The following is a 15,233-nucleotide window of genomic DNA, read 5'->3' as shown; positions in this document are numbered from 1 at the left end:
GAGAGAGAGAGAGAGAGAGAGAGAGAGAGAGAGAGAGAGAGAGAGATGGATAGAAAATGCATTTATTAAATACTTACCTTGTGCCAGGAACTATGGTATATAATTAGGGAATTTCTAAAGAGATTACAATAATAATAAATCAGAAAGAATCTATTCCTGTGTATGAGTAACTTTTGTCACCCTTATAGAGGCAATATGCTACCAAAGCTTGAAATACCTAAGACTCCAATCATCATAAAATTACAATCTCACAGGTATTGCAATAGCTGTGTGCTGGGAAGCCAAAAGGTTAAACAAACTTCTTACTTTATGGACCCTAACATTGTAAGTGATGCCCTGTGTTGCACATTATTAGAGCAGACATGAAATGAAGTATGTAACATTTTTATCTCATTCTCCATAGTGCTTAAGTAAGAAGTTGAAAGCCTGGTATCCTCCAAGGAGCCACAGCAACATAAAAGCATCTACTACACATGGAAGTCAGAGTAGATGCATTAAGAATATCTATCACTTTGGAAAAGTGGGCTCATACAACCCCAAACACACAGAAGGGCAATCCTTTCTGAAAGGATTCAATATTGGCTTCATGACAAAATATACCCTAAAAGAATTATGAAAAAAATCTTTATCAAGGAAGAATGTGAATCAAGGACAGTGTGAAACAACAAGGCCTATAAGGTGAGACTTTATTATTTGTTTAAATTGTGCATGTAAAAGCATATGAGAATCATTTGTTCCTGGCCACCTTAATGATATCTGGCTGGACTTGACATTACTCATGGCAGTGGCTTTCAAATGTCATCTGAGGAACTCTGGGGATCCCTGATACCCTTTTTAGTGGGTCTGTGAGGTTAAAATTATTTTCATAATAATATCAAGATATTATAATTTCTAATAGGTAAATTTCATTACCTCCACCCCACACATATCACATAAGCTCTTTGGATTCTCAATAATTTTTAAGAGTACATTTTTAAGGATCCTGAGACCAAAAAGTTTGAGAACTGCTGACCTACGGTTTAGCTTAAAATGAAAACCTCAGATTTCCTTTTCACATCAACTGCTTCAAACTTTATGTTTTGTGAATCATTTGACCTCCAGGTTTGATTTTTGTTGCTGTTTGAAACATTAATCTCTTTTTAAAAAATTATAACCCTAAGCTATGCAAAAATATTTTTATGTACTCACCACTAATGCTATGGATGAAATAATTCACTTTTCTCAACTAAAGAAAGTAGAATTTAGCATCAAAGACTAGGGAGCTCAGCACATGCAGACATTATTATGCTTGTTGGATCATATGTATACATAGTAATGCTGCTTGAAAGTCAAGCTTTAAAAGTAATGCTCCTAGCTTGGAAGACAGGGTGACATCATGAATGAATGGTGGCCAGCCTCTGGCACATACTGACCCTGGTTAAGTCACTAAAACTTCCAGTGTCCTAGCCCACTCCCAGGGACTCTTAAGTTACAGATAGGTTCCTGATAATACTAAGAGCTAGCATTTCTATAGCACTTTAAGACTTGCAAAGCACTTTACATCTGTTACCTCATTTGATTCTCACAACAACCCTCAGAGATAGCTGCAGTTATTATCCCCACTCTACAAGGAGGAAACTGAGGCACAGAGTTTAGTGACTTGTCCATTTTCACACAATTAGGGAATGTTGGAGGCAGAATTCAAACTCTGATCTTCCTGATTCCAGTCTTGGGCTTTCTCCATTATGTCACTTAGCTGCTCTGAGAACAACCCAGCTTCCATGATGGTATCACCCCCATACCCTCCAGCATTCCTGAAAGCAATTCCTCTGGCAAGAAGTGATATAATCTTAGGTACAGAATGACTCCACCCTCTCTGTCCTTCTATCCTCTTCATCCTCAAAAGCAATTTAATAAGCTCTTTGACTTAGAGCTGGAAGGGACTTCAGATACTATCTAATTTGCTCCCTTATGTTTATAGACTGAGGCTCAGGCAGGTTCTGACTTTCCTAAAATCAACAAGTTGTAAGTATCAGAATTGAGTTCTGAACCCAATCTCTGCCTCTAGAACTAGGACTCTTTTCAGTACACCAGGATATTATAAACCTGAAAGCACTATTTACATGTTTGCTCCGGTGATTTTCTTTTTAGACTAGAGCTATGATTAGTTATTGTACGGTCATTTTGGTCAGGTCCAATGCTTCATGACACCATGTGAAATTTTCTTGGTAAAGATACTAGAGTGGTTTGCCATTTCTTTCTCCAGCTCATTTTACCAACGAATCTGAGATGAACAGGGTTAAGTGACTTGCCCAGATCACAAACCTAGTAAGTTTCTGATGCTGAATTTGAACTCAAATCTTCCTGACTCCAGGCCTGGCCTTCTCTCCACTGTACCACCTAGCTGCCCTAAGGTATGATACCTTTGAGGAATCTCATCAGCTCTGATTGGTGAGGAAATTCCCTCTACCAATGCAGATTAGATTAGAGAGAGTGGCCTGGGATACTTAAGAGGTTAAGTGGCTAACCCAATGTAACATGGCCATTTTATTTTTGAAGTGGGAGTTACACCCAGATTTTTCAGACTTTGAGGCCAGTTTTCTATTCACTCTACCATGGATTCCTACTTTACTAATCATCATCATCATCATCATCATCATTATGGGTGTCATCATCACCATCGTCACCATCATCACCATCATAGTCATCATCATCATTGTCATCATCATCATCACCAGCATCATGACCATCACCATCATCATCATCATCATCATCATCATCATCACCATCATCACTATCACCACCATCATAATCATCACCATTATCATCATCACCATCTTCACCATCATCATCACCATCATGGTCAACATCATCCTTTACAATGCACAAAATACTTTCATCAAAAAGACTTTATAAGGTAAGGAAAATAAGTGAAGGCTGGATTAAAGTTTTGCTCAGCATCATAAGGTGAAACAGGTTTATAGGCAGAACTCTAAGCCAAGTCTTCTAATTCTTAGATCCAGTGCTCTTCTGACTAAACTACATGATTACTTTAAGAATAATGGGGGAGATACTCTTTCATACCTAAATATAAATCTGAAAGAAAATGCACATTATCATCACCTTCATAGTACAAAGTAGTGCAAATATTATCTGGAAACACATATGCCTTGCTTTCTTGAATCAGGAGGTCTTTCTAAATGGAAAAGGCGAAAGGCCTTAGAGCTCCTTATAGATTCCCTGACTTGGTCAAATTTTATTATACATAAAAACTATCAAACATCTTCCATTCAATTTGTTTAAATTCCTCTCCATTTATGTCAGCAGAAAAAGTAAGTGAAATTATTATTGCTTTAGTCCGAAGGTTTTGCACCTTATGTTCTAAAGTATTTCTGACACAATTTCAGTTTCTCTATATAGAGTACCTGACTGGGAGTTAGATGGCAGTTCAAGCATCACTGATTGAATATTCCACTAAACAAGGCCATGACCTTAGACAAATGACTTTAAACCTCTGGGCTTCCATTTCCTCATCAGTAAAATGAGGGGGTTGAGATCAAAGGGTCATTGGATTATGGACTGAAATCTGGAATGGACGTTAGAGGTCATCTCGTCTAATTGCCTCATTTTACAGATGAGAAGTCCAGTGCCTTGTCCAAGGTCATCCAGGTAGTGAATGGCAAACAGATTAGAACCCAGGTTCTCTGACTTCAAATCTACTGTACTATGTTGCTCAAAGTCCTTTATTGCTCTAAAATTCTGTAATTCTATGATGCACATTGAGGAAGCTATTTGTATATGCTACAATTCTAGATCAGGGGTTGGGAAACTCTGGACAGAGGAGAAAATCTGTCCTGCCACCTGTTTTTGTATACCTACCCACTCCCCATCCCCCTACCCCACCTGTTTTGGTATAGTCTGTGAGTTGCAAATGTTTTTTTTTTACATTTTTAAATACAAAAAAAAATTTATTTAAAAATGAAAAACAAATACCCCACATTCTTAGCTCACTGGTTATGCAAAAATAGGCCACACCAGATTTGGCCCTGAGCCATAGTTTGCCAGCCTAAAATTCTAGATGATTTAAATTCTAGATGAATTAAGATAATAAATAACTAATAAATTGACAAATATTAATAAATTAAAATTCTAGATGGTTGAGAACATATATATATATACACATACATATACATTTATATCTTTAAATTCAAGAGAGGCCCTATGCAATTTCAGAGAATCATCTAAAGTTATTCAAAGCTAAATGAAGTATCAACACACTTTGAAAGAATATTGGGTAAAATTTACTATATTTTAATAACATCATTTTTTTGGTCTTTTTTTGAGGTTGCAAGGCAAAGCAATTGGGGTTAAGTGACTTGTCAGAGGTCACAAAGCTAGTAAGTGTCAAGAGGCTGAGGCTGAATTTGAACTCAGGTCCTCCTGAGTCCAGGGCCAGTGCTGTATTCACTGTGCCACCTAGCTTCCCCTATAACATCATTTTAAAATATTTGAGAGTTTGTCCTTCTCTCAATGCAACTAAGTCAAGCTATGTCCAGGGTGGGCAGCGAGGGTGGCTCTGCAGATAGAGTAATGGGCCTGGAGTCAGGAAGATTCTTCTTCCCAAGTTCAAATCTAGCCTCAGGCACTTAGTAGCCATGTGACCCTGGGCTAGTCACTTAACCCTGTTTACTTCAGTCTCCTTAAATATAAAATGATCTGGAGAAGGTGAGGGCCAACCATTCTAGTATCTTTGCCAAGAAAACCCCAAAAGGTGTCACAAAGAGTTGGAAACAACAAAATGACCAGGTTGTTGTAATTACCTTAATTGACAGTTTCCTTATCACATGTACAAAGCTATGATTTTTTGGAAGATATGCATTGTAACATAAATTTTCATTCATTAGTTATAAAATATAATAGCTATAAAATATCACTGACAACTAAACTTTGTAAACTTTAAACAATAAAACAGATTGCCTTAGGGTAGACATTTTAAAGAAACCAACACAGGTACAAGTCTCGTTTTCCACTAATTCTCAATTATACTTTGACCAAACCCTGGTCTTATCCCGAGACTTTGATTAGCTACTCATTTAATATTCAACATGAATCACATCTTGAACTCACACCTGTCCTGCTTTAGAACTTGGCTTTAGAACTTCAGGGCATTTTGGTGTTAAAAATACCAATGAAAAATCTTCCTTACCTGCCAAAAGCCTTTGTCTGTTTTGGTAATGAGAAATCTATCTCCCCTGCTCAGGTTCCTTGATAGGCTACTGTTCATTTGCCATTCTGGTACTCCTGGTTATCCAAAAAGTCTGTGCCATTCCCACAGTACAAGCCCAAAATGTGAGAACCAGATAGGTTACCTGTCTTCCCATTGAAAGCAATAAAACCATGACAAATATTTTTCCCATATTGAAGGGTATATCTTTCTACTTTCTATTTTGATTTTTACCTCTTTGGTAATGTTGAATAAGGCTAGAAAGTTAAGTTAAAAGCAGGTTATGGACGTCTTTAAATGCCAAACAGAGGCATTTGTATTTAGTCTGGGAGATAGTATAGAGTTATTAGAATCAATTAAGCAGGAGAGTGACATGATAAGACCTGCAGTTCAAGAAAATCATTTTGGCAGTGTGTGGAGAATGGAAGGGAGGAGGGAAATGCTTGAGGAAGAGAGACCAATTGAAGGTTTATTTTAATTATCTAAGCTAGAGGTGATGATGGCTTGAGTGAGGTAAGTGTTTTTGTGAGTGGAGAAAAGGGGATTGATGTTAAGAGATATGGAGCTAAGATTAAAAAAAAGATTTGATTTTTCCCCAATTACATGTTAAAATTATTTTTAACATTAAAAAAAGTTTTAAGTTCCAAATTCTATTCTTTCCTCCGCCCTTCCTGAGACAGTAAACAATCTCATATAGGTTATACATGTTCAGTCATGTAAAACATTTCCATAGTAATCTTTTTGCATGAGAAGACTTAGAAAGGAAGGAAGGAAGGAAGAAAAAGAAAGAAAGAAAGAGAGATGCTATGCTTCAGTCTGTATTCAGACAATATCAGTTCTTTCTCTGGAGGTGGATAGGATAAGAACTCATCAGGAGTCCTTTGGGATTATCTTGGATCATTGTATTGCAAGCAAGAGTCAAGTCATTCACAATTCTTTATTGTACAATGTTTTCTTGGTTCTGTTCACTTTGCATCAATTCATGTAAATCTTTGATATGAAACTAAGATTGATGAGGCTGGTCTTGGTGGAAGAAGTTTTCACACTGGTAGTTCCTCACATTAATGAAGTCACAGATTAGATATCCTCTCTCCCACCCTCTGCAGGAAAACAAATCTTCCTTAGTGGCAAGTACCCTTGTTTTTATGTTGTTTTCAGTGTTCCTGATCTTGGCTTGAAAACCTGACCTTGATCTTTTGTATTTAGATCTTCCTTTCTGTTAGCTAAATATGATTCAATCCAGATCCTGATTTCCAACCGAAGCTTGCTAACTTGCCTTTGGCTTTTTATCCCCACTATAGTGGCTATAATAATTTGATCCAATTAATTGATATTACAAAGAGACCAAAAAAGCATAGGAAATACCTTGGGCAGAAATACATGTGATTCACTTTCCAAATGGGGAGTGATGGCTGCCAAAGAAAACATCAGGGTAGAATATAAACTTATTTGTGAAATCCTATAAGAAGGATGATTATGGGCAATATCATTTTGTAGAGAGATGCAATAGGGGGCGGGTAAAGGAAAGCTTGGTGAGATATCCAGTGAGGCCACATCATTTCAAGGACATTCAAAGATGAAAATGGAAAGAAGACTGCAAACAGGAGTAAAAAATGGATGAGATTTGCAAAAATTAATATATATTACAACAAACGCTTTCATGCATCGAGAATAATGGAACCGCCAAACTTATAACTTAATATCATAATACCTGGGGTGCTTACAATGTAGAAATAATATCAAAGAGAATGAAAATGGAAAAAAGCAGCCTGATTGATTAATTATGTGGAGAGAGAGAGAGACAGAGAGAGAAAGAGAGAGAGAGAGAGAGATTTATGTTGGAGGTAATACTATTATCAGGGAACTGAGAAACCAATTTATAAGGAATCTAATAGAAGGGAAGAAGCCAAAGGCTTGGGAAAAATTCCATGCCTTATTAACACTGAAAACAAGGACTTAAAGACCATCAATAACTACCAAGCAATAATATGCCTGCTCAAAATCTATATAGGATCATCTATACAAGACTTAAGAACATACTTGATAAGATATTAAGGAGAGAAAGGAGGCTTTTATAAATGATATGCAGCACTGGGGTACATTTTTTTTTAGCAATTGGGGTTAAGTAACTTGCTCAAGGTTACATGGCCAGTTGTGTGTGTGTGTGTGTGTGTGTGTGTGTGTGTGTGTGTGTGTGTGTGTGTGTGTGTGTGTGTGTGTGTGTGAAGTATCTGAGGCTGGAACCGATCCCAGGTCTCCCTACTCTGGGGCCAGCGCTCTTACTCAGTGCGCCACCTGGCCGCCCCATGGGGTACATCTTTATCATCTCACTGAAAGATGTAGAGAATAATGTGCTTACTATTTGTTGTTTATTTTTTTAATGCATTCAACTCAACAGAAAAAAAATGCTATCTAAATGTCTCTCATACATATAGAAAATCATTTAAATTCCTTAGGAGATATAGCAACAAAAATGACACTATTCAATGACCCTCTGATGATAAACAGCAGGCAAGGCATAAAACAGAGAGTATGCTCTCCAAAAGTATTCACCACCTATAAAGAAAGAGATTTCCTGCAGAGTTCAGCTTAAGAAAAACTTCCTTTTGGATGCTGAGATCCTCTAAAACAGAGGTGTCAAAGTCATGGTCCATGCAACCCACAAAATTCCCAAGAATATCCTGAACCAGATTAAAATGTATTTGGGAAATGTCTAACAAAATAAATAAAAATAAAAAACAGCATAGGTCATTAATCTGTAGTTCATTTGTAGTTTTCCAATTCAATATGCCATCTGTAGGGAATCTATTTTGACTTGATGTTGACATCACTGCATTGTGATGACAACATTAAGTCCTAGAGCACTGCAGAGACTCCTGCAAAAGGTCTGTGATACCTCAAAAGAATTTGTCTTGCTTATCCACACAGAAAAGACCAAATGGATCAGGAGTATATATTGCCCAGAATTTAGCATGTACCTAAATGGACTCTTAGAGAAATGGTCCAACAGTAGGCATATCTTGAGACAGACATTATAAATAACCTATGAGCTGCTCCATGAGTTGAAAAGAAAAGGAAAGCAGACTTGACTGCTTTCAGGAATTCAAAAAGCACTTTTAATGACCCCAAACTTCACATACCAATATTTCCCATCCTTTCAACACATTTTCCTGACATTGTTATATGGCAGAGAGACTTAGAATGCCTCCAAAGAAATAAAGATATATAACACAGAGAAGGGAATAGAAACATTCATCTTAGGTGTGAGCATGCGGCAAACATAGAACCAACAAAACTCATTGAAGAACAGAGATAAAGGATGTCATCAAGGAATTTTAAGAGAGGAAGAGAAGATGTTGGTTTCCTGGTGAAAGTGAGGAATGACAGGTCATGTGGATGGCCTGAGTGCTCCACTGGTATCCATGTGATGTTAGGAGAAACTGAAGAAGTACTAAAACATATTGGATGGATTCCCACCTGTACCCCCATTTTAAATCTTTGGGAGGATATAGCAATACACAGATGGCAGGCATGGATGGGTTGTGATATGCATCACTGGAAGGAACTCCTCAAATGGATAATATCAGAAAATCCATTTGTGCACTTGAATACAGTACCCTAATAACTACCCATGGATATGTTTCTAGCCAATAAATTCAAAATTTATCCAGAAATATGAATATCTATGAATTCAGAAAGTAACAGACCAAACTTCTTTTTCCTCTTTTCACTAGACTTGATTTGATTTCTTTGAAACATTAGGCATTTGAGCCAGTGCTTATATTTAATTCCTGAGTAACAAAAACCTAAGAAGAGAAAAGGAGAGTTTTCAACATGTAGCTTCCAGCTTGCAGAAACAATTGTCTTCGTTCTTTATCCAGGACTAATCTTCTCTAGGAATGAAGTATCTAAGGAGCCCTAAGACAATGGGGAATTAAGCCTTAAGCTAGTTTTGCTGACCTTCCATTTCAATTTCACTAACTAAGCTGTGGCCTTGATCCCTACAACCAAAACTTACCCATGAAACTTAATTTCAATAATTGTTCTTCTTCTGCCATCCTTTGCCAAGTTCTGATCAGTCTTCCTAATGAATAACTGAACCCAGACCCCATGGTGGAGTCTTTTCTCCCTCCTGATGTTTCCTGCCTTCTGTTAGACCACTGAAAGCACAAACTTTGTATGTTAGAGTAGATTCTATTGGTGAAGGGAGAATCTATTTCAGATATAGGACAGGGGATAGATGAAGGTCTTGGAAACAGAAGACAGGGCATGTTTGGGGAATGAAGAATAGCTCAGTGTGTCTGAAATGCAGTGTAAAAGTGAAAGGTAGAAAAAAAAAGGACATTTAAATTGATTGTAGAAGACCTTGAATGCCAGGCTAAGAGAATATACTTTACTCAATAGTCATTACTGGGGAATCAGTGAAAGTTTTTGAATGAAAATAATATAATCAGTTCTAGAAAAGCAAATATCTGCATGTATCTCCAGACTTTGCTCATCTAGTGGTAAATAAATATATGTCAAGAGTATCAATGAATGATTAGTATAAAAGTTCTTAAACTGAGGTCCAAGTCCCTATTGATAGATTTCAGAATACCCATGAACTTGGATGGAAAAATAAGATTACATCTTCATTTTTACTAACTTTTAACTGAAATTCAAAATTTTTACAATTATGAATGTGGGTGATGACTATTATTTGAAAGAGGCTCATAAACTTCACCAGATTACTGGAGGGATCCATTTTACATAAAACAGTGAAAGAACCCTAGAATTAGAGCAAGGAGATCAAGTTAATAGATTTTGGGTTGTGAAACAGTTTAGAGCTTCTGAGCCCAATCTCTCATTTTGCAGATGAGGAAACAAATGAAATGATTAAATAACTTGTCCAAGGTCACAAAGATGCAGAGTTAGGATTTGAATGTCTGACTCCAAATCCCATACTCTTTCCTTCATCGCATGTTGTCTCTAGTTAGGAGGCTTTTGCCATAGTCTGGAAAGAAGTGACAAGACCTTGAACTAGAATAGCAGCAACAGAAGAAAGAAAGGAAGGAAAGAAGGAAGGAAGAAAGGAAGGGAGGGATGGAGGAAGGAAGAAAAAGGGAAGGAAAAAAGAATTAAAGAAGAGAGGGAAGGCAAGAAGGAAGGAAGGAAACAAATATTTATAAGTGCCTACTATGTGTCAGGCACTGTGAAGAGCTTTATAAATATTATTTCATTTTATCTTCACAACTATCCTGGGAGTCAGGTACTATTATCACCCCCAATTTACAGTGAGGAAATGAAGTCAAAGAGAGGTGAAGTGACTTACTTCAGTTCATACAGAAATTGTGTTTAAAACTGGATTTGAACTCAGATCTTTCTGACTCCACATCCAGTACTCTTTCCAATGGATCACTTAGCTCCCTTGGTAGCACCAAGGAAGGATAGATTGAAGAGACATGTAAATATCACATGCTATTTCTATGAACTATTTTAAAAAACTATATTAATATGTATATTTAAAACATGAGGCAATTTTAAAAAAGAGACTGCTAATATGTCATGCCACAGGTAAATCCCTAGAATTTTTGTTTAGTCTTCAGTCTCTTAATGGACACAATGACAACACAATGACAACAAGCCTTCATGACTTGAGAGCATGGTGGTAACAGACCTAGGAAGGGTCTGTGAGTGCTTATGTTTTTAATACAATGGGGTCAATGTGATGGGAAGAAAAAAATGGATGGAAATATACTTATAATATTTGGCAGGAATGAAGTACAATCAATATTGCAAATCTAGTTTAATACTTAACTGCTACATATAAAAATACCATACCAAATGTTTTAGCAGCAAAGAAACATATTAAAATCAATATCAAGCACCAGCATGTACTGTTCCAAAGAAAATGTCAGATGAAAATTCCCTGTAGATCGATATTGGGGACAAACCCCCCCCCACAAAACATATGTGTTGTCTGGTGTTGCCTTTACTGCTGTTGCTGACTGAGGACATCAGCACCAGGGAAACAGAAAACCCACACAAAATATCTACTTGTTAAGAAAGAAAAATCCTAGGATATAAAATTATGCAATGAAACAGGTATATCTCAGTTTCCCCTCCTAGTACTCGAATATTTTTATACACTTGGGCTTCTGGGTATTATTACTTTAGAATAGATTAAGTCATGATACTTTAGTGTGTCACAAATAAGTCAAATTTCCTCATCTCCTAGGTTTTCTGAAGTATGGTAAGAGAGCTGACCTCAGAATCAGGTGGGTTTGAGTCCTCTCACACATGCTTGTTGTATCCCCCCAAATATATATCACTTAACCTCTCTGTTGCCCAAGCAACTCTATAAGATTAAAAATCGCAAAGCAGGCAGTAATCTCTGTCATGAGATTTATTCATGAAATCACAAGTCGGGTATTACAGGAAAAAAGATACCTGACATTTATATATTTCTTTAACTTACCTTATCACTTTAGGGCCCCCTCAAAGTGATGTGAAATAGATATGACAGGTATTACCACTCCCATTCTAGAGATGAGGAAATTGAATCTCTGAGAGACTTACTCCTGGTCAGTCACATAGTGAAGTATGTGTTGGAGGTGGGATTTAAATCTAGATCTTGCTGGCCTCCAGATTCAAAGCCCTTTTCATCATATGATAGTGTCTTTTATCTTACTCATTCCCTTTTGTCAGGTTCTGAGCATGAGACTAGAGGGGGGATGATAATATTAGGAGATGGTTAAAACAGTGGTGAAAAGACAAGAGAAGGCATGAGTGCATGCGCACGTGTGTGTGTGTGCATGTATGTGTGCGTGCTGGCACACGTGTGCACACTAGGGAGCTTCCTGGTATATCACTGATCAGGGAAAATCTGTTCCACTATATTTAGGTTTGTAACCAAATATACTTTCCTTTCCTAAGCAATATTTAGATGCATCATCTATTATCGAGAATGACTTCCTCATTAGTGAAGGGAAGCTATTATTTCCTGTTATTGTTCAGTTGTGTCTGGTTCTTCGAGTCCCTGTGGCTTTATATCACACCAACACTGTCCATAGGGTTTTCTTGGCAAAGATACTGGATTAGTTTTCTATTTCCTTCTCCAGTGACTTAAGGCAAACAGAAGTTAAGTGACTTGCCCAGGGTCACACAGCCAGTAAGTGTCTGAGGCTGGATTTGCACTCAGATCTCCCTGACTCCAGACCCAGTGCTCTATCCACATAGCAACCTAGCTGCCTCCATCCCCTATCTCCTACCTAGAGATAGTCAAATGTGACATTAAGCAAAACTGTTATATAATCAACCCAATTTAATTATTTGAGGGAGTCTGCCTTGAGCTGCATTGTAGAATGTGGACTATGGTGCCAAAATGTCTCATTCCTAGATATCCAGGTCTGACAAATCAGCACAATTACTAAAGCTATTTCTAAGCAGTCAGGTTTTTGACTCTGTGTGCACTCTTGAAGAACAGATGCTCAATAAGACACACACCCATGTTGAGTTCACAGGGCATTTTTTTTTTAGTCAGTAGTCCTCTCCGTGACAAAAATCCTCCCTGTATTGCTACCAGTTATTAAAGGAAGCATAAAGCTGAATGTATCAGTGCAGCATATTAGAATGAGCGCTGGACCATGAAGACCAGTCTTGCCTCAGTCACCAAGTAGTTGTGACCCCAAGAAGCCTGTCTGAACTTCAATTTCCTCACGTGCAAAATTTGGATAAAAATACAATTGTTATTATGACCAAATGACTGTGGTGGAAAGTCGGGACAATACAGTGGAGAGAGTAGTGTAACTGATGTCAGAGGACCCTGATTTAAATCCCCTTTGTTGACTGTGTGACTTTGGGCAAGGTATTTAATCTCCATGAGCCTCTTCTATCTTTTGATTTATGTTTCTATAATATAACATATGGTTTCATGTGTTGTAAAACAGATTGGGGGATTGAAATCAAGAGATCTGAGTTTGAATCTCAGCTTGGATGTATGTGTATATTTATACACACATAGACATATATATTATATATATACATGTTGTCATTGTTCAGTCATTTCAGTTGTGACTGATTCTTCATGACCCCTTTTGGGATTTTCTTGGCAAAGATACTGGAATGGTTTGCCATTTCTTTCATTTTACAGATGAGGAAACTGAGGCAAACAGGATTAAGTGACTTGCTCAAGGTTATATAATCAATATGTATCTAAGGCTGGATTTGAACTCAGGTCTTCCTGACTCCAGGTCCAGTGTGCTTTGTACTACTTGTTTAACTCCTCTAGACCCTAATTTCTTCTCTTGTAAAGTGAGATTTTACCATAGGATATGAACTTCCAATCTGGAGTCTTAAGCTAAACATTTTGTAATGTATTATATATATGGGAAATGTTTGTAAAAGCAATAATGATGACATATTGATTGTCACACTCCCACTTTGGCATTACTGTCATCTCTGGCATGGAGAGTTATGTATTTGGTGAAAAGATCCAGGCCATATCATAGGCATATAAAACAGTGTTTAACACAATCTAATGTCCGCTAAGGTCAAGACAACTTCATATCGATGCCCCAGTCATCTTGTATGCTTGTTATTTCCTATCAGACTTTTCCCTCCTGGGCATGAGAACTGTCCTTGTTACTAAAGTGCTAGAGTACATCTCCCTGGCCTTTTGTCTATCAGACATTTTTGATGAACTATCCCAGAATTACCACTTCTAATCTACCAAGAGATGAATGTGATAGAATTTAAATATGCAATATTAAAAAAATTCCTTGTTAAATGCATTTTAAAATCTTGTTGAAAGAGATTCATAATTTGACAAGGATGTGTGAATCTAGGTTCTGATGTTCAGAAGTATAAATAAAGTAATTTGCAGCCCACATTGTGAAAGCTGGAGCTTCACATTCCCCATTAGAAAACTGTCCTTTGTCTTTTCCCATCACCATAATTAACTAGTTCCTATTCATTAAACAATGAAACAGACAATTAAATAGTAATAATAGTGCTTTAATTATGAATGTATTGTTATCTGCATAGAGTGTAGAAAGGGAGATCACTTTAGCTGTATTGCTAAAACATTTGGATGTCTGCTTTTAAAATATGCAATACAGTATTCACAATGTCAGAGCCACTAACAAGGAAAAAAAATAAGGATTGAATCTGTACTGTGAGATGGCCACTTCTGATCAAAAGGATTCTCATGTTATTAACAGCATAAGCATTGATTAAGGCATGTGATTTCTTAAGAAGCATCTTTAGTATTTTTTTTTCTTTCAAGAGGCATCTCCAACATTTCTAAGAACCATCAGCAAGTATTTTTAGATACAAAGATGAGTGATTAAGGTCAAATCTTGAATAAAACTGTGTTTTTGATGCATAGTACCAGGGGGTTAAATTCCACTTAAATTGTATTCTCTCTCTTTTTCTCTCTGTCTCTTTTTCTCTCTGTCTCTCTGTCTCTCTCTCTCTCTCTCTCTGTCTGTCTCTGTCTGTCTATCTCTGTCTCTCATTTTTTCCTACTATACTGATGTTTTTAGAAGCAATATTATCTTTTTCATATGAATAGGGACTGAACCTGTGATTTCGTTAGTAAACTATCAAATAACTCTTTAAATAATAATAACTGCCCAGATCCCTTAAATTGTTTTCAACTCTGATATTTTAGCTTCTCCTGTCTTTAGATTTTCTTTCTCAGGAAAGGACTTGAGAAGTGAGGGTTGATCTCATTCTTCCTAGGTGAAGAAGCTCAGTTATCACTCAAGGACATAGGAAGGTTTGGTGATCATAAATAAATTGCTTTCTTTTTCCTCTGTGGTTAATATTTTCTATTTTTGTGGTTATGAATCACATTTCTTATAAGTCAATGATTTTGATTTCCTAGGTCCCTTGAAATAGAAGACCATTGCATTCCACAATTCTGGGAGCAGGATCCTATATAATTTCTTGTATTTGGATACAACTTACCTCTTCATATGTTGGAGCTTGTCTGTGACAGAAAGAAGAGAGAGAGGGGGAGAGAGAGAGAGAGAGAGAGAGAGAGAGA

Source organism: Petaurus breviceps, unplaced genomic scaffold (genome assembly GCF_028583685.1).
Source record: "Petaurus breviceps papuanus isolate PSGF00001 unplaced genomic scaffold, PetGlider_PUasm1.0 90784, whole genome shotgun sequence".
NCBI classification, from domain to species: domain Eukaryota; kingdom Metazoa; phylum Chordata; class Mammalia; order Diprotodontia; family Petauridae; genus Petaurus; species Petaurus breviceps.
The sequence above is the reverse complement of the archived record's forward strand: the minus strand, read 5'-3'. Positions refer to the sequence as shown.